Consider the following 27726-nt stretch of genomic DNA (forward strand, 5'->3'; position numbering starts at 1 on the left):
CATGTAAATGTCTAAAATAAATTTAACAAGTAGGGTTCATTAATATATTTAGCACTAGGACACAGATGGTGGATTCCAAAGATGTGAATGATCTGCTCCTTTTTCCTACCTTCAAGGAATCCCATTGGATAAACAACATCTGCACACATGAAACAACAAAAGAATATAATTATCAAAACATGCAATATAGACTCCTTAGGTTCTGTAGAAGTTTAGAAAAGGATCATGATGTTTTCAGTTCTTTAAAAAACATAAGTCTGCTTTTCATTTATTTTGGGATGGTGTGGAGAATCACAGCCTCCTTATCCTTATACATTTAAACTATACACTGCAAGAATTTGGCTTATCTTTTTTATGCAGTAGAGTGCCCTCTGGTGAATGTTCATTCCAGTGTAAGGATTCTATTTCAATGACTTTTTTTTTTTGTAAAATCAATTATTCTATGCAACATTATTGGAAAATAAATTCTATTTGCTCATCAGTTTCCACAAAGTAAGGACATGTTGAATAAGAGAAAGACAATATCTGATTTATAATTAAAAATTTAAAATGATTGTGACTTAAGCCCATGTAAATTTCTTTTACTCAGTACAACAAAAATTTGCCTGCCTTCTTTTTTCCATTACTCTCCTATGTGAGGAGTACAACTCCTTGCATTTATTGACAGTGTTGCCAGTTGTTACTTTTGCATTTCTAAAGATGAAGAGGTTGTACTAATACTGATCGCTCAATAAAATGCAACAACCTCAAGGAAGTTATTATTCTACAGGGGAAAGCATTTGATCTGCAGGCTCAAATATCACAGGTCAAAATTGGGTTGTGTTATTTTTCCCCTTATTTAAGCCATGAATTCTGTTAACCCTTTCTTTAGAACATGCTTGCTTAAGGAAGTAGAAGCTATATTTTTATGGATGTAACTAGAGGCTATCTGGTGTTTAAAGTGGCTTGTAACAATATAACAAGTCAGGGAGAATAGATGTTTTAGACATATATTTTAAGAATTTCAATATAGATTTTTATGACTTCAGCCCAATTCTTGACTTTTTTCAAGGAGTAAACCAAACATCACCAAAACAAGCAAGGTGAATATCTTAAAAGAACAGTAATCATCCTTACCAATTATTTTGTCTAGGTACTAAGAACTCCTTTAGTCAGTTTATTTACTAAGAGGTATGTGCGGTTAGTCACAAGATAACTAACTGCAGGTTCCATCTACCATTTGTGAATAACTCTATTGTTTTCTTTAGAGACCTTTATATGACATTAGTATGTCAAAGATCTTCATATCATTTTGTTTTTTTAAGTGAACATAGGTTGAAGAGAATATACTGTAAATTCTGCTAATTATTCATAAGTCAACTTCGCTGTTCACATCATTGTGATGTGATCTTCTTGCCCCACTAGTAACCTTTATGTATATCACTTGAAACTGACAGATTGATGGAATTGTTTAGAATTCTGCCCCAATTTGGCTAATTTGACTGAGGGAGGCTAATTAGCACTGAGTTGATTTTTTCAAAAATATCAAAGCCATGGAGAACTTGGTTAAAGTGCAACCCATCTTATGTTGGGGATAGTGCTTCTTGGGAAAAACCCTGCATATTCTTCATGAAGAAACTTATAAGCTCATTAAAATGTAGTCTCCCTCCAAGATATAACTAAGTAGAAATATTTGACAAATATTATTTTATGCACTTAAAGTTATTTATTTCAGTTGGTTGTTCATCGTAAAATACTTGTGGTTTCTTAAACTACTCTTCAAGGGAGCAACTATTAAATATTTAACATGAAAAACTTTATAGAATGAAGATGAAACATTATGGGTTAATAAATAATATATATAAGTTATTTAGTAGTAATTAGTTTTCCTAGATTAAAGTATATTTTATTTGGGTATATTGAGAGAGTAATTCTACCATGATCTCTATTAAATTCAATCTAAATTCATACAACTTGGGCAAGTGCTTGCTATGATTTTGCCTTTTTCAGACTAGAAGCATACTTACTCTAAGTGACTGAGGTTCTAGTCTGTCCCTCTCCCATTTTTTTTCAGTTTTATTGAGGAATAACTGACAAATAAAATTGTATATATTTAAAGTGTACAATATGATGAGTTGATATATGTATACATTGTGAAATGATTACTATAATCAAGTTAATAACATCCATCATCTCTCATAGTTAACTTTTTTTTTTGATTCCATTTGTGATACCATATAGCACTTATCTTTTTCTCATTTATTTAACTTAGCATAATGTCCTCCATTTTCATCCCCATGTTGTCACAAATGACAGAATTACCTTCTTTTTAAAGGCTGAATAATATTCCAGTGTGTGTGTGTGTGTGTGTGTGTGTGTGTGTATGTGCATGTGTTTGTGTGTGTGTTTGTATCAATATAGTCACAGTTTCTTTATCCATTTATCTGTTGGTGGACACTTATGTAGGTTCCATATCTTGGTAATTGTGAATAATGCTGCAATGAAAATGGGATTGCAGGTATTTCTGGGAGCTACAGATTTCATTTCCTTCAAATACATACTGAGAAGTGGGGTTGCTGGATTGTGTGCTAGTTCTATTTTTAATTTTTTGAGGAGCCTCCACACTGTATTGCACAGTGGCTGCACCAGTTTACATTCCCACCAACAGTGTACAAGGACATGAATAGATATTTTTCCAAAGAAGACATACAAATGGCCAATATGTACATGAAAAAGTGCTCGACATAACTAATCATCAGGAAAATGCAAATCAAAGCTGCAGTGAGATATCACTTCACACCTCCTATTATCAAAAGGACAAGAAACAACAAATATTGGTGAGGATTCAGAGAAACAGGAGCCCTTGTCCTTCTCTAACTTACTGTGTGACGTAGGACAAGTCATGTATTCTTTCTCAGCCCTGTTTATTTGTAAAAGAGGGATAATAACCACCTTACTTACTTCTATGAGTGATTGGAAAAAAAATTGAATAAAAACTGTGAATGTAGGTTTGCAAAGCATCAATATACATTTTTATATTTGTTTTATCCTTCCCGTCACTAAATTGTAAGCTATTTGAATACAGAAACTGTATTATCCTAATTTTCATTTAGTAGGTACCTACTATGTCTAGGCTCTGTTCTAGCTACTTGGAACAAAAAGATTAATAAAATACAGTCCCTATGCTGGAAGAGCATATGCTTTATTTTATGGAGGGAAGGAGGATGGGTTAAGAGATTTTGAGGACTTGGCAGTGGCAGTGGGGATGGAAAATGGATTTGTTTGAGAGCCATCTCTGAAGTTAACATTTGACAGGATTTGTGGACTGAATGAAAAAGTGGAGAGAGCCTTTTCTGGTCTTGTGACTCAGAGCCATGCACCGTACCTTGTACATAGTAAGGGGTCATTAATTTGTTGTCTAACGGGATTGATTAAGGTTTGTTGAGTAATTGAAAAAATGCATGAATGAATAAATGCCAGCTTGTATGTATAATGTTCCATCTAAACAAAGCATTGTGGAAATTTCAAAGACAGCTAAGTTCTGGTTCTTTACCTTCAAAAATTTGTGATGGAGTTGTAAGCTCTTCTTACCTGCTGCCTACTCCAAATCAATAGCTTTTATGCTTTACAAAGTGCTTTTATATTTATTCTTTCACTGAATCTTCATAAAACTCTATGAAGAACAGACTTTTCCCTCGTTTTATAGGGAGGGAAAAAAGCTTACCTAGGTTCTGCTGCTAATAAATGATAGAAGGACGAGTGCAATCTGTCCTGTGTGTGTTGAAAGCCAAACTCTGACCAATCCCTTGCTAGGAATCTGTCACTGATGAACCACACCCACTTTATCATTTTGTTCAGTCAGCATAACATATGAATTTGCACTCCTTGGTATATACATTCAATTTTTTCTTAAGTTATTTTCACTGGGGCATGTTCCAAAAGGAAGAAACTAGGTTTACTTGTTTTTCAAATCCTCTCCTAGTTAGTGTTCTGTCGGCACATGCTGAAGAATGCATGTCACTGAGAATCTTTGGCACCAGATGATGGTTGGGTCTGAGTCTGTTTAGTACTTTCCCTTCTTACATTGCCTGTCCCAATGAACACTGTTGGTAAGGTACATACTGCCTTTGTAAAATGTAGACTGATTTGCACATGTCTTCTGAAAAATAAAAATACAAAAAATGCCTTCCACTTATCAAGAAGGCATCATGATATAATAGAAAGACACCAGAAGCTAGACGAGAGTCAGAAGGCCGAGTTCAAGTCATGGTTCCAGAACTTATAAACATGTAGCCATGGTAAAGTCATTTAGTTTTGCTAACTCCCTTTACTCATTTGTAAAATGGGAATAATAATAACCATCCTGTTTGCCTCATTGAATATAAAGTGTCTTGTTTTCCTCACAGTTTACTATCAGAGAGTCTGTCCTTGGACTTACCCCTATAGCAGTTTTCTAAATTAGAGCAATGCCACACACTAAATGGACTTCAGTGGCTTGAAAGGTTAATGCTCTTTCATAACATGGGATGTTTGTTCCCATATCTTAGGAGGGAAAACTAGGTGCAATATTGGATAAGCCCCTTATAATCTTTATTGTAATTCACTTTAAAACTTATAATGTCACTTGATAACATTATAAACCAGTGATTCTCAAAGTTTGGAGAGCATCACAGTCTGCAGTGGACCTTGTATATTTTCAGGTGACACCAAAAGATTCAGTGGTTTGGTGTGGGAGAATCACTGTTACAAACCCTGTTTTAACCATGAAGTGATCAAGGAAAAAGGAAGTAAGGTAAAATGATTTAGTCAAATGTAAAGATTAGTCAGATACATGTTCCCAGTTTGGGGTCTATTATTTTATGCTCCAGGCCACACTTCTGCCTTCTATTGTCAAGAAGGGGAGAAGTAGATTGGGTGGCATTCCCATATGTCCTAGAACACAGATCCATTGTTTTCTGGTTCCATAGATTCTACAATCCAATCAGTCTTTGTGTAATTTTGCATCATATTGCTCTACACTAGTGCCAGGATCTTTTTCGTGGATGTAGTCCATGCACAAGCTATCAAATTTTTACTAACAAATCTGATGTGGCTGCAGATTTCACTAGGCATATGCTAAAATATGCTGCCATTAAAAATAAATTTTTAGGATTTTGTTACCAATTATGATTCTGGTAGAAGACCATAATGAATCTGGAAACCTTAGGCCAACAGCAAACGTCTGTATTTTTAAATAAAACTATATTTTTGTGGACCCGTAAAATGACTGAGAAAGAATATAATTTGGTTTTGCTAAGGTAAAGAGCCAGGTAATGGGTATTGGAGCTGAAGCTTTGAATTAAAACATTTGTAATACATCGGGCCCATAATGATCTCCTTACACACCCTAAAATGGAAGAAAAATACCTATTTATGTCATAAGATAAGTAGCTTTGAGGCAAAATTTGGACCTAAACATTTCCTATACCATAATACTTATATCAGCTCTATTTTATTCTATTCTATTTTAGTTTTGAATAATTTTCATTTTTATTACTTGATAGAAACCCTGTAACTTGCTATATTTGATTTGGGTTAATGAAAAAAATGCAAACAGAAAAACAGAATTCATTCTAGCAAGTTAAGCATTTCAGCCTGCCCTCCACAGTACTTTTCCAGCATGGTAATGATATTTTGCTATTCAAAATTCATATAGTTTATAATTAGAAAAGACTACAGTTCCTAATACAAGGTCTGAATATAACACCATTTCTTGATCACAAATAATAACTTTTTTGAAAGTTAGAACACCTCAGTGGGGTTTTGAGATTGGGGTTACTTTTCTTTGTCCATCTGTAGATTGATATTTACAAAACTATTGGACAGAAAGTATGTTTGTAGAGGACTTCGAACTACTAGCAGGAAAAGCATATAAAAAAAGTAGCTTTTTATTATCATCGCACAGCCATTATAACTGGTACAATTGGTTGTGTTGAGCACTGAAGATCAGGGTTCATGGATTACATTGTCAGTTTTGTCATAAACTTCCTATTTGATGTGAACATCCAACTTCACACCTTTTGTTCCTGAATTTGCCTTCTGTAAAATGTGGATAATAATATTTAACTACATCATACAGGATATTATGAACCTTAACTTTCCGTTTTCAAGATTCTCAAATATAAAGGACCATAACAATTGTTAGCACACTTTATTCTGAGTGGCATCTTTGTGGACAGTCTTAGCATAGCATGTATAAATAAATTATAGAGATAAAATCTTCTCCTTCTCTCTAGTATGTAGTTATAGAATTTTTCATATATCTTTCTCCTATATTCCCTCCTCCCACTCATGGACTTGACCGCAGGATCTTGTATTCTTCTGACTTAAGTTGAAATATCATTCATTTCACTCATTATATAAATATTTATTGAACACCTACTGTGTGCCAGGAATTGGGTTTAGTGCTGGAAGTTCAAAGATGGTATGATTATTAATAAGTTTCTTCAGCTGAGTTCTGCTGTTCTTCAGGTACATGCAAGAAAGCAGTGTGCTGACAGGGCCCAAAAAAGCATGCCAGTTTAAGTTATTAATGATCATGCCTACTATTTCACAGGAGAGAAGCTTGAGGTGCTGGCTCTTAGTTTCCATCATTCATCTATTACCTAGCTGTGTGACCTTGGGCACAGTAGCGTAGCTCCTTTGCATCTCAGTTTTCTCATCTGTAATCTTTAAGACCTCATTTAGTTCTGAGTTTCTGTGAGTTTCTGTCATCCTGCTATAGGTAAGACAGCAGTTCTTAAAGGCAAGAGAGTTTGTTTCTTTTGATTAGCCTTATTAGGCAATCCAGATTGTAGAAGAATGTCTGAGATGAAAGGTCCCCTATCAACCCTTGAATAAATAACATCTTTCATTGTGTATGTAAAGGGAAATGATGAGCTTGGTGATCCTATCTAGCCCATCATAGACACAAACACAAACAAACTCTCGAACTGAGTTTGTTGCCTTCTTGGATTACATTTCCTTAATTTAGAGGACCAACCAAAATTGGACTTTACTTTGAGGCTGTTGCTGTGTGCAGTGTTAAGTGAAGACAGAAATGAAACATTTTATTTTTCAAACAGAGGGCTTTATGTGATTTACTCTATCTTTGTTGTAGGCAGATTTATCTTGCTCAGAATATCCTTTTGTTTGTACTCCTTGGAGTCCTAAGAAAACTCATGCATAATTTCCATTTCAGTGCAGATAACACAGGCTTTCTAAAAGTTTCAACTTAGAATCTGTATTTTTCCTTCCCTGCTTGAGGTGGTTGGCAGGAAGGTTATGGGGGAGGGGTAAGCCTTCTACCACTTGTGTATCGTGGCCCAGCAGCTAAACTCTTTGCTTTAGGCGATTATTTCAAAATCAAATAAATTCAAACTTTGGCCTCTGAGAGCAGTCGAATCAGTACACCAGAACAATAGGGTGATAAATATAGAATTGTCATTAAAGAAAAATACTATATTCTGTCATTTTAAATCAATGTTCAGAAGGTGATCTCAGCATTCACAACCTACTATGTGCTCTAGCTTTGTGCTGGTGAAGAAAAGAAAGGAATAGAAAAGAAATTGACAGTTTCTTTCAAATATTATTGTGGCATAAAGAAATAAGTTTAATATATGCCAAGAGTGAGCTCCACTAACATTGTGCATTAATTTAATGTGAGTCTCTTTGAGCACTGCATAATTGCTGCCAAGAAAGGTAGTGCAGCTCAGTGAAGAATGGTTTGTGCAGAGCCACCCCAGATTTGTCTGGCTGACTAGAGTAACACAACAGTTACAATTTCTAGTTTTATTTTTTCTTCACATTTGTGAAGATTAAAAAAGGGGTTCATTTGTGAAGATTAAAAAAGGGGCTCTCTAAAAATGTCCATTTTGTTCAAAAGCATGATTACTATCTATATTTTCCTTGAATTGCTATTATATCATGTTCATATGATATACATTTTAATACAAAAACTATTTTGTATTAAAATGCATGAACATTTGCATTTAGGATGTGTATAATTTTTCTGTGTGATTATATCCTTTTAAGAATAAATAATTTAAAAACCACTTTTAATCTTGTGATAGTTTAATTTTTAAAAGATCCCCCAAAGCAAAGGAATGAATTAATCATAGCTTTATTGTTGTTAGTCTATGGACTTTGGCTCTGCAAACTTCTGTTCAAGATTCCTTTGATTGAGAATTAAATAAGAAAAATTTAAAAAGATAGACAAGAAACACTGACATAAGCTCCAAAGTTTTTTGCTGACTTTTAGTTAACAAAGCTCTAAATGGCTACTAGTCTTCCACCTGCAATCAAGTGTAATAAACCTTCACAGCAGAAGTCAAATTCTAGGGGAAAAAAAGTTGGAAGCTCACACTTACACCATAAAACCTTGTTTATTGCAACCATCAATCTTCTAAGATATGCCCCACAATGGGATTTGGTAAAGCCATTACAAGGTGCTGTATGAGTTCCATTTGCCTACAGTAAATAGAATGTCAGAAGTGTCAGGGGGAAATAAATATCGGGCTGGTTAAAAGGGAGCAGAGATGGCTCAAAGCATCATTGAGAGGATTGATTTATCTGGCGTGCTGTAATGACTGCAGATGTGGATCTGTTATTCTAGATGAGCAATGAATTTGATGAGCTGATAACACAGGGCCAGAGAGGCCTGGTTTTAATTACTGATGAGGAATTTATTTGTGAAGCACTGTGATTTACTGAGGGTTTGTTCTGTTATTGACAGGTGACCTTGGGGCTTTTCTTTTCTGATGAATCCCAAAAAAGGAGGTTTTAAAAGAAATAATCAAACAAAATGTATTTTATCTGTACTGAGAACACAACGAAGTCATTTGAGATACATTGTTGGGGTGGAAACTACATTTTTTCTACACATAAAAAGTTTGCAGTTCTGATTATTTGCTGCTTATAAATTACTGCTGATTTTTACTCAAGTATACTTTTGTATTTTTCCTTTTAAGTAAGCCTTAATTCTGTGAATAGATGTTGGCATTTATTAGTGTGCCTCTGTCATTAGTATAAACTGTTGAGGCAGATTTGGACGGAACCCTGGGATGCGTAGCATAGCTGCTTCATTAAATGATGGCTAATTTGTGTAATTTGAGTTGGGAGTCAGAGAGGAGTTTATGGCTCTGACATAGCTCTCTTGGTGGCCAGCAGTTTCTTGTTCTTATGAATGATGCAGAATATTAAAATTAAAGAAAGGAAGGTCAAAACCACAATGATCATTTGTATTCATTGTATTAACTCCCCTACTTAAAGTTATAGAATTTGCCTTAAGTTAACTAAATGACAAATTTTGGATATTTGTTGTGTTATTTTTATGCCTTTTATCTTGGTAAAGTGGAGTTCGGTAAAGTGGAAATTCTATATATTAAAAGATTAAAATGTAGCACCTTTAGGCTTTCATCTAAAGTATACATTCAAAACTATGAGCTCCAAGGCATCACATACCTATTTTACTTTATTTCAACCAGCAGTTTACAGAAGTGATTCTGTGGCAAACACAGTAATTTCTGTTGTTGCAGTTGTTTGTAAGAAACATTGACCCTGTCCAGTTTACAGATACAGTTAATTGTTTAGAAGCTATTTAAAAAATCACTAAAGCAGGAAAACATCTGGACCTCAAAGTTTCCTAGAAGAGACCTGACTTGCACTGAATGGTAATTATGTGTATAAATGTGCTACTAGTTTGTTTGGGAGAAAGTCAAGGATCAAGTCAGTTGAGAGGTAGTCACCTAATTTTCTGTGGCAAACTTTATATCCTATTGTATTTCTTTCTTATTTTGCTTTTATTTCTGAAGAGCTAACAGACAGTGGCACTGCAATTTCTTTCTGAGGATTGTAATACTTTCTGCAAAAATTATTATATAATCTAGAATGTTGAAAATCTTTACATATATAAATAAGCTGAGGCTTGTATGTCTGCATTTGCATGCATGTATAGATCAAAAACTAACTATTTTATTTATAGTGGATTTCATTAACTAATATCTTGAATATTTTGGATGGGAGAATTTTATGGTTGAAAACAAATGTGAATATTTTAGAATGGACTTATAACTTAAATAGCACCCCCAAATTGTGTTATTTTAATGTATACCTAATGTATGTATTCCTGAGACTATGATTTTTTGATTTATCAAACCTTCTTGACTTGAATTTTTTTCAATTGGAGTAAATTATACTACAAAACTATGGTAATCAAAGCAGCATGGCACAAAAAACAAACACACAGATCAATGGAACAGAATAGAGAATCCAGAAATAAATCCATGCCCCTATGGTCAGTTAATCTATGACAAAGGAGGCAAGAATATACATGGAGAAAAGACAGTCTCTTCAATAAGTGGTGCTGAGGAAACTGGACAGCTACATGTAAAAGAATAAAATCAGAACACTCCCTAACACCATACACAAAACTAAACTCAAAATGGATTAAAGACCTAAATGTAAGACCAGACACTATAAAACTCTTAGAGGAAAACATAGGCAGAACACTCTTTGACATACATTGTAGCAATATGTTTTTTGGAACTGTCTCCTAAGCAAAAGAAATAAAAGCAAACATAAACAAATGGGACCTAACTAAACTTACACAAAGTCTTCAGTGCAGTCTCCTGACAGCATTCTATTAGTCTCCATGGCCAAACTCCAAAAAAAAGGAAGTAAATGCCATAAATTCCATTTACTGTGGTGAGACTGAGAAACCAAAATTAAATACTTTTGAAAAGTTGATCCAGTAAAGGAATGAAAATAATTAAGAGGCTACTGATAGACAAAGGAATAAAGGTGGAATAGGCACTTGCTTATGAATTGTGTCTACAATGTGATATTTAATAAACACATCAGAATTTCTGTATCTAAACTAATTATTTAGATATAAACATTTCCCACTAATACTGCTCCTGCTCATAACATTTTTGAGTCACCTTTTTTGGAATTATATTCTAATCATGTATTTCATTTTTCTTAGTCATTGGTGTCAGCCCTTTAGTGTGATTTATCTTTCATTATAACATCATAAATCTACATATTAGTGAAAAACTGGAAAACTCAAGTAATCTTTTTCTAAGTCTCATTTTACTTGTTTTTTCTGCAGCCTTTGAGAAGTTTGGAATTCTTTCTTCCTTGCCTTCTGTGACAATATAATTTTCTGGTTTTCTTTGGACTCTTTGATCCCTCTTCATCATTTGCTGGTCCCACTGCACCCCTATACCTAATGAATAACAAAATTCTGTCCCAAGCTCTCTGTTCTTCTATGTCTATATTCACTGCCTTGTAGAGTTCGTGACTTTAACTGTTGCCTCTTCAAAAATGATCCTCAAACTCCAGAAACAATAGCTTCTCTTTTATGTCTTAAAATTCTAGCTGCTTTCTGTCATGTCCTACTTCACATATCCCAAACTGAACTTAGAATTTTCATCTCTAAATCAGCCTTCATAATTTCCTATATTTATTTGTTGTATGTATAATAATTGTATATATTTTTCATAGTTGTGTATAGCATCTCTATGATTTCATTTGACAAGCTTATGATTCCCACTCACACTTTCCTGACTTTTGACACCATCTCCCCCACCCACCCCCTTTCCTCTCCTTCCCTACTTTCCATTTCTAGCCAACCGTAACATACAATAACTATAATGTTGAAATAGCTTCCTGGCTTTTTCAGTCTCTTCATTTTTCTGGTTTATCCTTCATATTGCTTCTAGAATAATGATTTTAAAAATTGTACAGCATGCTGTTATTTTCCTTAATAATCTTTAGTGAATTTTTTAGTGACTTTTTAATTGCCTTTAGTATTAAATTTGAACTCCCTAGCTAAGTATTCAATCCTTTCCATTAGTTGATTACCACCTACCTATAAAAACTTATCTGGCCTTCAGAGTGTTCATTCTAACAGCTTCAATGATCAGTCATGGGCTTGTGGCTCACAAATTAATACCTTAAGTTTGATGTTGTAGAAGAATGATGAAACTGGTGAATCAGCTCTCTTGGCTTTGCCTCTAGCCAAGTAAGTATGAGTAAGTCAGAGATCTCTACAGTGCATGCAGAAGACACTCGAAAAATGTTGATAGAATTAAAATACTGTCTTAAAGTAAAGTTTTCAGGACTTCCCTGGCGATCCAGTGGTTAAGACTCCATGCTTCCACTGCAGGGGGCACAGGTTCGATCCCTGGCTGGGGAGCTAAGATCTCGCATGCTGCGTGGTGTGGCCAGAAAAAATAATATAATAACATAACATAAAATAAAGTGTTTTCTCTCTGTATGATTATTTAAAAATAGTTATCTTTATTTCCATGGATGAACATCTATATCACAACTATAATGAAATCCAGAGAGCTTTCTGCATTAGTTCTAGACCTTCCTTTGTTTTATTCAGTTTATTGCTATTATTACTATTATTATTATTATTATTTAGCCTCGGCTGGCATTGGTCTAGGACTAGATTAAAGAACAGGTCTTGTTTTTGTTTTGTTTCTTTTTAAACATCTTTATTGGAGTATAATTGCTTTACAATGGTGTGTTAGTTTCTGCTTTATAACAAAGTGAATCAGCTATACATATACATATGTTGGGTGGGCCAAAAAATGCCTTCATTTTTAAGTAAAAATAAAAGACATATTTTTCATTTTCACCAAGAACTTTATTGAACAACGTATTCACCCTTTTGCTCCACTACCTTCTGCCATTTTTCACAATTCCATCTTCCCAAAACTTTTTACCTTTTTGAGCAAAGAACTGTTCCAGGTGCCTTTTACAGACTTCCAGGGAATTGACACTTTTTCCATTAAGAGAATTTTGTGAAGACCGAAATAAGTGGAAATCCGAAAGTGCAATGTGTGGTGAATACGGTGGATGAATCAAAACTTCCCAGCCAAGCTGTAACAGTTTTTGCCTGGTCATCAAAGAAACATGCAGTCTTGCGGTATCCTGATGGAAGATTATGCATTTTCTGTTGACTGATTCTGGATGCTTTTTGTCGAGTGCCACTTTCAGTTGGTCTAACTGGGAGCAGTACTTGTTGGAATTAATCGTTTGGTTTTCCGGAAGGAGCTCATAATAGAGGACTCTCTTCTAATCACACCATATACACAACATCACCTTCTCTGGATGAAGACCGGCCTTTGGTGTGGTTGGTGGTGGTTCATTTCGCTTGCCCCATGATCTCTTCTGTTCCACGTTGTTGTACAGTATCCACTTTTCATCACCTGTCACAATTTGTTTTAAAAATGGAACGTTTTCATTACGTTTCAGTAGAGAATTGAATGCGGAAATGTGGTCAAGAAGGTTTTCTCGCTTAAATTATGTGGAACCTAAATGTCAAAGTGATTCAGGTAACCGAGATGGTGCAAATGATTTCAACGCTTGATTTGTGTATTTTGAATATGTCAGCTATCTTCCGTGTGGTATAATGTTGATTGTTCTCAATTATTGTTTCGATTTGATCGCTATCAACTTTAACTGGTCTATCAGACAGCGGAGCATCATCCAGTGAGAAATCTCCAGCACGAAACCTCGCAAACTACTTTTGACACGTTCAGTCAGTCACAGTACCTTCTCCATACACTGCACAAATCATTTTTTGCATTACAGTTGCATTATTACCTTTCTTGAAATAATAAAGCATAATGTGCTGAAAATGTTGCTTTTTTCTTCTATCTTCAATATTAAAATGGCTACACAAAAATTCACCCATTTTGTAAGTCTATTTTTAAATGCACACTGATATGACAGCTGTCACATACAATCTAACAAAATTGTTTTGAACGAAGTTAAAGACAACTAAGTGCTACTAGAGCCATCTTACAGAGAGAACCAAATGAACCTTTTGGCCCACCCAATACATTTTTCTTCATGCAAGCTACACACAGTATACTACTCTTCCTCATCCTTATACACAAACGTTTTTATTTGTATTTATTTATTTTTTTACTAAATGGAAAAAAGTTAACTCTTAAAATATTCCTTATTTTCTTTAACGTCTCAGCAGAATTGGGCATTTGATGGCTTCTGGGCATTCTTATTTTGGCTTCTCTGGAATAATATTCTTGATTTCTTCCCTACCTGCTTGATCTCTTTTTAGAGACCCTTTTAAAAAACTTGATCTGTACATGGCATATGTTTGGAAATAGATCTTTATTTTATTCTAATTTTCTTTGAGGCACCATTTCTCTTACAATGGCATAGTAGGATTTATTGAATTAGAAATTTTTATGGGATTTTACTTCCTATCTGTATAATATTCAAAATAATGAAAATTAGCAGCTTTCATAGTTTTCAGAGTCATTGGGTTCACAGTGAAGGAACTTGTGGTTGAACTGAATATTCTTGCATCTCTTTAGCTGTTTAGAATGGAGAGAATTACACAGTCATTAAGCATTTGTATCATGTAAATATAAAGCAAGAGAAACCTAAACTTCTTGTGTTGAAAACAAAATTTATTTATTCAAGTAATTAACATTCTAAAACACAAGGTTGACATTAAATTATGAGAAAAAGCATTTGTGATGTCAGTATATGACATAAGGTGTAGAAAGTGAGATAGTTTCCTTTCTCTTTCCTCTCTGTCTCATTCTTGGTTATAGTCCTTCCCAGTGTCCCCCAAATTATATTAACTATTTCCTTCTTATGCAAGATATGTCTTTTCCCGCCGTTTTTTTTTTTTTTCTCTTTTACACTTTTTGGGAAATAAGCTACCCTTTGGAAGGCACATAGTTGACAAATTGGATCACATCTCTAGAATACCTGGATCTAAGGAAAACATAGAGTTCAGCCTCAGGAATTCTACCATTTAAGAATTCTTGATAATATATACCCAGAATGGACTGAAGTTTCTTAGATACTCTTTTTGGGAAGAGTTTGCTAAGCAAAACAGTAATGATAAGGTTGAATATGTATTATTTTAAAAACTATGCAAGACAACTTTCAAGTGTTTTAGTCATATCTAGGCATATACAAGCAATGGATGTACTATCCTATGATGCAGAATATAAATAGACTTCTATAAAATCTAGGTTCTGCTTGAATAGATAGTGGATGCGTGTGTTAAGAAAAATTACAAAAGGCTATGGTATAAAAAGGAAGTCTTCCTTCAATCACCCCCTGTCTGCCACTCACCTAGTTCCCTTTGACTGGGTTTACATTTATTGGAGGTTGTGGCACTTCAGTTCTGAGCACCCTTGCAAATTAGCTGAGTAGCCTGAGAAGAGGTTGGTGAGGATGCAGGCACAAGGTAGGTTCTTGTATTCTTGATAGCAGGTGAGGGAAGTTCTGCTGTTTGAAGTAATTGACAAGAGTAAGGATAGATCATTACCCAAACTTCTACAAAAAAGAAGTCAGGTTAACATATGTTAGACTCAAAAGTTTTTATTATGACAAATGTGAATGAGCCATATCTGAGTATTAAAACAGTACTTCTTGGCAACTTTTTATCAGTTCTCAGATATGACTATATGGATCTACATTCTATAAATACAAAATTTTCACTATATTCAATGACTATTTCCTCCTTTCCTGAATGAGCAAATCTGTGTATATTTATAAAATGATAAACTAAATATATTAATAACTAATCCAACAATATGATTTTGTGTGCATTATAACATCCACCTTTAAATACATCATTGATCTCAAATTTGATACAACATTTGATTGAGCATGTATGAACAGGTTGTGACCACCAAATATTGTCAGGGACATATCATGGCTTTAGGAAATATAATTATAAACAAAAGATTCATACTTTTGGAGATAAATGTTTTTCTGGATACCTGTTTGGAGTTTTTATTTGTGACAGGGAGATTGGATTGAATGCTGAATTCAACAAATACTGCTCCAGTGACTTTTCAAGAGGGGTTTGGAAAATTAATATAGTTGAAAAGAGAGGGAGATAGCAAAAGTGAACAGCAATAGTTGTAAACATTGAAAAATAAAGGGACTATAATAACTATACAGGTACTTCTTTATTCAATATGGTATTGAAATACATTTTACCTTTGAATAATGCAATAATAAAAGAAGCATTAAAGGGAATATAAAAAATGGGAAAGGTAAGAATGAAATAAACATAGTAACTAAAATGTCATGTCATTTATTATACACATCCTATTTGAAAAAAAATAGGTTTATTTACAAACCACTCTGCCCCATTTTGTTCTTCTACTCTTAACTAATAACAAAACAATTATGCATCAGAACTCCTGTTCATGAAATTTAAAAATGTCCTTTTAGATAATTAACGTGTAAGCTGTAAATTCATTATTAATAATAAAACTACAGAAAATGTCACTTACCACATATAAATATTTACAATGGAAACTTCAGACAGTGAAAAGTATTGAAAGAATAAAAGAACAATTTATTTGAATAGTATACTAGTATTTCAGGGAACATACTAATGCACATTTAAAATGCATAAAATATTAGTTAAGTCAGTAATCAAATCTGGTGGTTAAACATGGGCCTGGATTTGAGAATGATAGATAATATCAAAACCACAAAAATAGAAATAATGAGAGTCTTACTAAATGTAAAACTGCTTTAAAAAATACTAGTGGTTTAGGACTTCCCTGGTGGCGTAGTGGTTGAGAGTCCGCCTGCCGATGCAGGGGACGCGGGTTCATGCCCCGGTCCGGGAAGATCCCACATGCCGCGGAGCAGCTAGGCCCGTGAGCCATGGCCGCTGAGCCTGCGTGTCCGGACTAGTGGTTTAGAAAAAGAAATAAATAATATTAATAACATTATAGAAGAAATCAGTAGATGAAGAAGGAAAGATCATGTAGAAAGCAAAAGAAACAAAATGGTTAGAAAGTGTAAACAGAGTGAATACAGGTAACACATATGTCATGAAAACTCTCAGGTTACACATATCCAAAGGTGAACAGAGCCAATGTTTTTCCAACTGTGGTTCTTGGAAATCCAATATCATGCAGAGTCGCCTCAGGGGCTATGGAGCGAGATGGGGTCTGATAGTTGTAAAGGGGCATTAATTAGAGTAGTTCTGTTACATGTTGGGCTTCCAGGTAGGACTGCTTAGATAAAGGATATAGTGGTGTATCTCCTCAATCTCTTCGTCTTTCTGTCTCTGTCGTATCTTCTTGCTCTGGGTGACTGCCCAGCTAATATGAGAAAAAGGCATGAATATCATGCTGTATATTACAGCTAGGATAGTGTGTAAATCAAACGATCTAGGAAGAACATATGAATTTATTCTGCCTCAAAAACATTTCAATCTTCAAAATTAGATCTTAGTTTGTGATAATTTTATAGAAAAAAGTTTATTAATAAATATCTTGTTATACTAACGATTTACATTGTCTTTAAAGATTATTATATAAATGGTTTCCTCAAAATAACTTAAATGACTGTCAATTTTTCCTCAATTGTTGAAAAATATTTTCCATTTATTGATTTTTCTAAAATTGGTCATTAGCAGAAAACTTTGTTAGTGAGAGTTAGTGAAAGTCTGCTTTTTTGGTTAACTTTTAAGTAAATGTTATCAGCACTATCACATTTATTGCATGGTTAATACTTTCTGATTACCCTTAGTGCTAAAGTTTGATGGTTGATGGTAAAACTGGAGTATATAATTACATGAATTCTAAAAACGAATAAAAGACAATTCTTTGGATCACAGTTTACTTGTGAAACTTTAAAGTTCATGAGGGCTTACGCCATCTTTCCCCTTTGACTCTTTTGTGATTTCCCATTAGGATCTGCACATTGTATAAATTGTGAGATTTGAGTTAGGACAATTATTTTTATATTATTTTATTCCATATAACTTAAAAAATTCAATTTTACTTAAAAATCTATTTAAAAGGAAATACTTCCCCAGTCCCACAAAACTTGAATTCTTATCTCTGGGTTGTAATTACTGGAAATGTGATAAAAGGATTTTAAAGAAATACATAGAGGGTTGATCTGCTCTCATTTCTTCTTTGATATCCTGAAAGAACTTGGGAAAATAGTTTGAATGTCCTTCAAATACACATTGATAGAAATAAGATGTATGATCCATTTTTATATTTTAGTAAATTTGTTTTAGTAAAAACTGGCACTATGATGAACTACTTAATGTCACTTTTCTCATGTAACATCTGTACAAACTCAGAATGTAAGTTGATGCATTTACATTGTAATGTTTGGGTTTATGCAATATTTTCGAATGGGGACACTTCATATGAAATAGATTTCTCTCTTAATTTCTGAGAAGAGGGTTTATGATCCCTAGGGAACTTTCCATGGAATCATTTTTTATATCATGTTGTTTAGTACAAAAGAACTTGTAACCAAACTACTTTTAAATAAAAATATTTGGTAAGTTGAAACATGAATAGTGAAAATGGTTATCTGTTTTAACACAACATTAAAACATATAATGGAATTTGTGGACCAAGTTAGGACATAGAATGTCATTACATTAAAATAAAAAGTTAAATGAGAACACAGCACTGTAATGAGTTCTAGTTCTTTTTCCTTGAAGGCAACTTAATTTATGATCCCTACCGTCTAATAGTTGGTGCATTTATAGTCATATTTTAAACAAGTATTTATTAACATAAATAACAAACTGGAGCAATACTTAGATCCATAAAGTCAGATGTATTTGTCTACCTAACCTGCCATAAAAAATATACCACAGACTGGATGGCATAAGCAACAGAAATTTATTTTCTCACAGTTCTGGAGGCTGGACCTTCAAGATCAAGGTGTCAGCAAGTTTGGTTTCCCTTGAGGCCTCTCTCCTTGGCTTGCAGATGTTTGCTTTCTTCCCTCTGTCCGCTCATGGCTTTTCCTCTGTGTATGTACAAATGCTAGAGAGAGAAATCTCTGATGTCTCTTCCTTTTTTTTATATAGACACCAGTCATATTGGATTGGAAGTCCACCCTTATGACTCATTTAACCTTAATTACCTCTGTAAAGGCCCTATATGCAAATACAGTCACATTGGGGTTACAGCTTCAACATACAAATTTTAGGGGGCACAATTCAGTCCATAACATCAGGTAAACCTCCTAAGATACAGTTTGCTTTACGTGAAAATAATGTATTTAATTGGATTAACATATAAGAATAGGAATCTCTCAATCCTCTCAAATATTAGCAGGATGAGTTGGGTCTCTAGAAATGATTGCTTCAGATTGTGACAGGTTGGAGTATTGGGTCAGTTCTAGATGATGAACTGTGATGCATAAAGGGATCTACACATGGTCTATTCAGAATACCATTCTGGAAGTACAGGATGGGCTGTGTCCAACTTAGTAGCAGCTCATGAACAAATGGCCTAAGAGCCAACAGTGCAAGAAGGGGATCAAGGTAGGTATCAGTTGGTAATGAGTAGATTCATTTGGGAATTGGATACAAAACAATCATATGGCAACTAGAGGACGAAAGTTCTGGGGCATGGGGTCAGTTATTGGATGGGAGGGTTTAGGCAGTCAGGGATAACAGAAAGATAGTGGAACTGGTACTGAGAAGGAGAAGCTGACAGTAAAGTGGTAGTTGAAGAGTCCCAAAAGGCAAACATAATTTCATGATTTTACCCAAGGGTGCTAAAAGGAAGTCTAAGGAAGAGAATGCAGCACTAGGGAGTGGGACACAAAACAGACTACTTAACCAGGAGAGTTGGATCAAGGAAAATGGCCACCAACCAGGAGAGCATTGGAAGGGAGAGAAAAGTCTGAGGAAATGGCATGAAAGAAAGAAGGGAAATTACAACGGTCCTATGCGAAGGGAGTCCAATTTTTTATTAGGCCAAAGTTGAAGATGACCAAAAAAGAAGAAAATACTTTAAATTGTACAATAAAAAAGGGATATGTGTGGGGGCAGGGAGAAAAGTTTAATGTCTAGGAAAGAGGGTACAAACTTTGTGTTATGATGCAATGTGAACCTGCCTCAAAAATTACACTACCAACTAGCTACAACTCCTGCTTACAAAGTGGGGAGTATTCCACAAAAAAGCATATTATTGAATGGTTATATCATAACTCATGGATGAATTAATAACTCATTGCTTTGTAAACGATAAGAACTTAATAAATAATACCTAACTGATATTCAGTCACTGGCCTTTGTGCTATAGCTATTTATCTTATCCATAGGAAGGGACTGAAGTATAATCATGTTGTTGAACTTCATATTTTTTATGTATAATGTAATGTCCTTAATAGAGAACTTTGCTTCCTTTTACATCAAACCTCAAAAAGATGTTTTCTTTCTTACCTCTAGATTTTGGTTTCTGTTGGTGCCTTTTAAAATTTTAGCCTGATACCCTTTTTGTTAAATCTCCTACGTTACCATGATGTCCCAGCAATGAAGAATTCCCCTTCCTGAGCTCAAGTATACTCTGAATTTTGATGCCGATAATTAACCTTACATAGTTATGTATATTATGTAAGAAATGTGTATTATTTTTATGTGTGTGTACAATAAAGGGCATCTTCTTTCTCTCCTCATTTATTTGGTGCTAGATAAAACAAAACCCTTTTTCTTGTACTGGAAAATAGAATTGGAAATGTCTTTATAATGAGGAGCTTACCATCAGCTCATAGATCATCCTGACAACTTCTGTTTTCAAGGGAAGGTCCAAACAGAAAGGGACATCACAGTTTGTATCCCTGCCAAAGGGAAAGATAGACCTGAGCTTTAAGGAGAAATAGCCTTTTGCTGTTCATCTGGCTGTTGGGGTTGTAGTTATTTATCTTCTGTTGTGCACGCATTCTAACACATTGAATGCTGGACTGATGTTCCTATTTCCAGATGATGACCATCTTTTGAGAAGTAGGGTCTTGGTGTATCGTTGTGTAGCTTGTATGTCTTAGTAACATGGAAAGGTGTTTCATCATTTATCAAAGAGGGTTCTCTTTGAAATTCTAGTTTCATAGCTTTCTCCATCATTCTCTTCTCTATGTTTGGAATGTTGTTTCTGTTTTGTGTTGGGCTATTGATCTGGTATTTGCCCTTTCCTGTAAGAAGGAAAACTGTCATTTAGAAATAATGTGAGTTTCTAAGTTTATTGTTTTTTTTTCACTTACGAACTGAAAATGGGCTGAAGTATGCACATTTATCTAATTTATCTAGAGGTGAGTTCAACTTTAAGAAGTTATTTAAGAACTCGTACATTTTTGTGTGAAGTTTTGGTCATCTGTTTTAAAAAACAAAAATCTTGATAAGTACCATGGGAACGTATTTGATTCTTGTGTCTGTATTTGCTAGTGTGCTCACTATCTCTCACTTGAGAAACATATTCCACACATATCTGGTGGTGAACACTGACGCATGTGTATTCTGTAACTTATTAATCACAAACCAGCTCTTTCCACACTAACTGGTACAAATACTAGTAGATGACCCAAGTTACCCAGAACTTTCAGAATAAGTTTAATAACCATCCTTACTTTCTATTTGAAATGGATGTTAATAACTTAAAAAGTGAGGTGACATCACAAGGCTTTTTCTAAAATTAGGCTTTTTCTTAATATTTTATTGGGAGGCAAAATTTGCAAATATAATAATAAAACATTTATAAGAGGAAAGGGTTTTATCAAATGCTGAGAACAACTGGATTTTCTTTTCAACTAATTCAGCATTCTGTTAATCATACTCCTGAAATAATGATTTAATATGCAACCATTTTATACAATTTAATAATAAGAAAATGCATGGACTTCAAGAAAACCTAAAGAGTTCCCCTGTTATTGGCATCACAAATAATATGCTTTACTCAGCAAAGCTGCTTTGTTGTTTCTAATACAACCCCCAGCTCCACCACCACCCCCATACTTGGAGAGTTTAGTTCCTGCATGTGGCAGGAGCCTTCACTGAGGTTCTGAATGATTGGTTAGAGCTGACAGTACTGACAGGGAATGGAGATGTTCTTTGTTAACAAAGTCAGAGATGCTCTTCACTTCCTAGTGAGCTCTGGCCTTAATATTTCTCTAATAAAATTATGAATTTTGCATGCCCTCTCTTGAAAATCTACAAACACTCTAAAATGAGAGCTAATTTGTATTTCCAAATATGCTAATCACCTGCATCCAGAAGTGTAGGGAACATATATATATATTATTCTGTATATGTTTCAACAAATAATTTTATTGTGATTTTGTTTCAATTCAATACTGCAAAATATTCATCCTCCCCAATTACCATGTTAGGAGGCTAGTGTTCTTTTAAAAAATTCTTTAACTAGCTGATTTTCATGACTCCGGCAACTAGTGGCTTGGGATATTTTTATTTCAGATTCAGACTGGGAATTATCTAGTTTTAGAATTTACCAAAGAGATTTTCACCCTGTTATTTCTTTTTTTGCATAAAAATGTTCTTGGTTTACAAAATGTGACACAGATTTTTCTCAGTGGATATTATTTTGAAGTTTTTGAATATGGATCTGAAATTTGTCTACCCTTTGCTTCACAAGGCTTCTCCTTTGAAAAAAAAGTCTGGAGCTACAAAGTAGGCTATTTGTCCTAAAAGTTATGAAAAGGAGAGGGAGGGAATGTTGGGACTCATCTTGATAAAAACAATCATCCTTTGTAAGGTTTCATTCCAGGCTAATGGCTGGTGAAATTGTTCTGGGTAGTTAAAATGAAATGAAATGAATTAAAGAACATGAAGGAGAGTGAGCAGAATGGTTTATTGCTCTTCTTTGAAGGCACAATAGCTATACTCTGTCTCTTTTTGTTACTCATATCTGTGTGGCAGATATTTAAAGCCAGGGTTTTGAATACCATTATGGATAAATAAGGGCTATAAATCCAGAGCTATGGTGCAAAATTCTATGGCTAGCAGGTACTAAAACAGAATGCCAAAGACTCCAGTCCCCAAGTTGTTTTAACTGATGAATATTCATAGCTGAAGAAAGGAGCAAGCACAGTTCTTTCCCCTCTTTGAGAAACATCATACTAGAAGTGGCAGAACTAATGCCTGATTTTAAAAAATACACAAATTGAATATGGACATAAGAAAGCAAAGCACTGTCCAAGTCAGAGTTGTTATTTCTTTTGGAACTGTTCAAAAGTTTTCCTGAGAACTCTATAAAGAGGAATGTAGTTTTGAATGTATGAAACAGTCAAGTGGTAGGTTATTTAGTATAATTCAATTAAAAAATTAATCAGCTAGGTGACTTGGATTTTGGAATGAACAAAAATTGGTCTGGAAGCTTGCAGCTATCAATGCAAAGGTTTCATGAATTGGTATAATGCAGCTTAAAAAGCACTTGGTTTTATGGTGGTGTTACACAGCTGAAAAAATAAAGTGTCATATCAGGTTGGGGGTCACATTTGTCTAAGAAAAACTAACAGGAGGATTTCTTTTGTCAACATAGGAGATGAGTTGTATGATAAGGGAAAATTATACTCTCTGATCTACCTTTCTGTTACAGAAGTGACTAGGATTAAAGCCTCAGTCTGGAGTTGCATTACTTTTATACATTTTTCATGTAAGGCAATTTAAAAAAAAATGCTGGCAAAAAGAGTTCCAAGTTTCTTTACAAATCACAAGTCTGTTTGGGATTCTCAATTTTCCTTCTTTTTTTAGTTTTCTGACAAATGGATTTAGAAGGAAAGAAAAGCCAAGTACTCCAAGTCAAGAAGTTGTGTGTATGCATACTATGTGTTTCTAATATGTCTGTATTCATCATAAGTTGTATGTGAAAAACAATTCTCTTATTTTTACTTCAAATAATGGAATATACATTATAGTGTCAATATAATTTGTCATTGTCAAATTACACTAATTTCTCATTACAATATACTTTTAATGTTAACTGGATACAAATTTTGTCATGAAAATATAAAGAGATCTTTTTTTTGAGAATTTTTGCCCTTGTCATTTGGATATAGAGATAAATTTAGTCAGTCATTTAGTCTGACAGAAAAAAAATATTCTACCTACTCTTCCAAATGAGGAGATCACTATTGTTCTAAATATATGTCACTATTAAAATAATTTAATAGTTGAAATTATTTGACATTTACAATAATGGTTTATATTTATTGAGCATGTACTATGTGCCCAACAGCAATATAATAAGTTCAAGCTCAATCATATGAAGTGGAGCTCATTGATGAATGAAGTAGGATTATATTCAATATGTTTTTAACATTATGATACCTGTGCTTGCCTTTTTTTTAAATACCACAGATTAGTTGGGTACAAGAAAAGTGCTATGTTGGTTTATAAGGACTTAGCTTCCTACTTCTATAAAGAGAGCTTTTCCCCTATATCCTTTGGTGTGTTTATTCAACATCTTTGCTTGGTTTTCTTTATCTCACCAGCCATCATATGTAATTACTTCATTTTTTATCATCCCTGTTTGTATTAAGCATTCTTTTAGCCATACTCTCTGGGATAGGCTTCAAAGAATACTCATTCTGCCAAAAATATTTACCCCTTATGAACTAACTTGGTTCCTGAAATTCTCAATACTAGTCATGTAGGTCCCCCCACTCCGCCAAGATCTTGGCATTAATGCCTCTGTTAAAATGCTGTTCGGTTCTTCAGGGTAGGCCTGGAAGTGTTATGCAACCCTGGGCATGTTGGCCCTGGATGACCAGTAGAGGGCAGGCCAATTGGGAGAAATCATGTTGATGATCTTGAAAGATGCTAAAGACAAATCTGCCTCAATTCATTTGCTTACTCATTACCACCAGCCAAGAATGGTGTAATGAGTTGGAATTCTGAACTCTTTGGAGGTACCAAGAATGCAACTTCTCTGAACCATCCAGTTAGACCAGTTTCCAGGTTGGGACTTGAAAACCCAGGTTCTGGCAAGAGTAAATTCTATGTGCTCTAGGGTGGGAGATAGTAGTAAGGATAAACCTAGGGAAATAAAGGACAGTGGGTTGTGCTTCTGGGAGAACTTCTTAAGGTAAGCTAGAGGAGGACTCTGTAGAGGAAATTCTTTATAGGAAAATGGATAGTGAGCAGTTTTTCAGTGTAGGTGTTTGTAATTCAAGATAGATAAACATCTCTCTGCATTTGATTCACTTGGGAATATATTTTTCAGGGAGATGAACTTAGAGGACATAAACTTTGGATGAGGAAGATTTTTTAAAATGGTACAAATTATATCATTTGAAGCCTGTGGACACTGACATTTGCATATAGAATGAGTGGTGACCTGGTCAAGAAGACTGAGTATAATTTAATGTGTTTTGAGAAATTTCAAGCTGGTCTACCACAGTTGGACTGGCTTCTCTGATTCTAGCTATTATTATTTTGCAACATGAACTCTGCCTACAAATTAATCTTACGTACTCAACATTTCCTGAACACATACAGTGCTCTACCAAATTTTTACCTTGGCTACCCCCCTTTTTAAAATAGATTTTATTTTTTAGAACAGTTTTATATTTATAGAAAAATGAGAAAACAGTACAGAGAGTTATCATATACTCTATACCTCATATACCCTGTACCTCATTTCCCCTGTTGTACATTAGTATGGTACATCTGTTACAAATAATGAACCAATATTTACACCTTATTATTAACTGAAGTCTATACTTTATCCATAATTTCTTAGTTTTTAACCTAACGTCCTTTTTTTTTTCTGTTCTGTGATGCCATCCAGGATGCCATATTACATTTAGTTGTCATGTCTCTTGAGGCTCTTGTTTGTGACAGTTTCTCAGACTTGTCTTGTTTTTGGTGACCTTGACAGTTTGGGGGTATACCGGTTAGGTCATTTGTAGAATGTCCTTAATGAGATTGTCTGATGTGTTTCTCATGATAAGCCTGAATTATGCTTTTCTCATAATAAGCCTGAGTTATGAGTTATAAGACCACAAAGGTAAAGTGCCATTTTCATCACATCATATCAAGGATAGATACTATCAACATGATTATAACTGTTAACTTTTATCTTTTAGGATAAAGTTTTAGCTCTTTGGTTTAGCTTCCTGTCTTGTCTCATTTTCCACCATTTCCTGCTACCAACCTTCACTGAAGCCACATTGAACTACATGTACTTCACGCTGTTTCACCTCTTTAGACATGCAGTTCCTTCTGTTTACTTTTCCATCTTCATCTAGGTCATGCATTCATGTAGTTCATACCTTCTCTGGGGTGCCTCTGCTCAGTCATATTTAGATGAGCCTCTTCTCTGTTGATACAACAATGTCCATATTCCTATAAAGCTCTTATTAAGCTGTTTGATAGCTGTTTTTACTTGTTTGACTTTCCCACTGTACATAATCTCCAGGACAAGAACCATGTGTTATTTGAGTTTGTATCTTCAACCAGCAAACAATGTCTCATACTTTGTGGGCACATAGTAAATGCTTATTGAATGAATAAATGAATGAAGGAGTGAGTAAAAGAAATATGAAGTTGAAAACACAGTTGTTAACATAAGCTCATACATTTTATATCTCACATAACTATTTCTCCTATAATTCACTATTAAAAGGAAGCCTAGTTAAAAAGGGAAAAAGATATGCATCAGTTTCTTGTTGAAAATCTAGAACAGATGACTTTGATGGAGTATCCTTTGGCAGTACATATTTTGTCCTCTCTTTTTTCTACATTTGATGTGTTCATTGACATGCAGAATTATGATCGTGTGGTCTTGTGAGATCTTTAATCATTTTAGATTAATGTTGTTCCAGTTTTGAAACAAAAGCAGTTTTCACCTTAATCCTGAGGTAATCAGAATTTCCTAAATCAGAATAATCCATTTGTGGCTCTTTTTGGCTAACCAACGTTCTATTATAGTTTTACTTGACAGATTTTGCAGGGTCATATTCATGGTAATAAATATTTCTTAATTCTAATGATTTGTCCACAATCACTCTTTTTACCTCATTAGCCTCATTTTTGTATGATGATCTTTAGATGCCTTTTGGTAGATTCCCCTTCCTAAACATCATCAAGTTTTCCTAATGATATGGGAAACATTCATAGTATATTTCTGACAATCCAGGTTGGATTAAGAATAAAGGAGGAGGGGGCATTATTTTGCTGTGCTGACCAACTTTTAAATATAACTTTATTTCCTCCTTCGAAAACCTTCAAATATTTAATGGCTATCTGTTAGCACTAGAAAAACATGATACATTATTGCAAGGAAATAATCAAGTCCTTCATGGCAAAAAAACAAATGCCAAACTAGCAGCTTTTTATGGTTATGAAACCTATTCTTAAACTTTGAAAATGATGTATATGTTGGTAAAAATATAATGTTCCAGCAAAAGTCATTGCCCATTTGTTAAGCTGCTACAACAGTACTGTATTTACATAATGAAAAGCTGACATTTGGGTAGTGTTTACTTTAATAAAATTGCCCATTGCTTCTCTCTGATTGTATCTGTATTTATATAAAAGAGCAATTCAGATAGAGTAATAGTTTGCATGGCATAATGAATGTGTGTCCCTGCCAGTACATAATGCAAGAACATGAAATTAATCAAAATATAAGGTTTTTAAAGTTTCCAATACTGGGTGTATGCTTTTGTCTTGAGTTCAGTTGATTTGTGGGATAACTGAATTTTATATTAAAATTCAATAAAAGAGGGTTTTCATTTAAAAATATTAACAGTGCTATTTAAACAAAACAAGCAAATATAAATCATGATAAAATAATTCAGCCACGACAGGATGTGACTGTGTGTCTATAGTTATGTGGATTAACAGGGTAACTGCTAGAAAGTGAAAACTACTAAAAATCAAAGGAAAACAAAGAGGAATCTTTAGGATTTGCATTTTTGTTG

At 34.2% G+C, this 27726-nt stretch overlaps 1 protein-coding gene and 1 long non-coding RNA gene across 3 annotated transcripts in view; one reads left to right on the forward strand and one right to left on the reverse strand.

Annotated features, from left to right (window-relative positions):
* Window positions 1-27726, forward strand: part of DACH2 (dachshund family transcription factor 2) — a 643115-nt gene that overhangs the window by 26994 nt on the left and 588395 nt on the right. The window lies entirely within an intron of this gene.
* LOC125963139 (uncharacterized) lies at window positions 12634-17221 on the reverse strand. Its single transcript, XR_007474958.1, has 2 exons — window positions 15130-17221; window positions 12634-14354 (listed from the first exon to the last, which is right to left on the reverse strand). It is a non-coding gene; the product is annotated as an uncharacterized LOC125963139 (long non-coding RNA).

Source organism: Orcinus orca, chromosome X (genome assembly GCF_937001465.1).
Source record: "Orcinus orca chromosome X, mOrcOrc1.1, whole genome shotgun sequence".
NCBI classification, from domain to species: Eukaryota; Metazoa; Chordata; class Mammalia; order Artiodactyla; family Delphinidae; genus Orcinus; species Orcinus orca.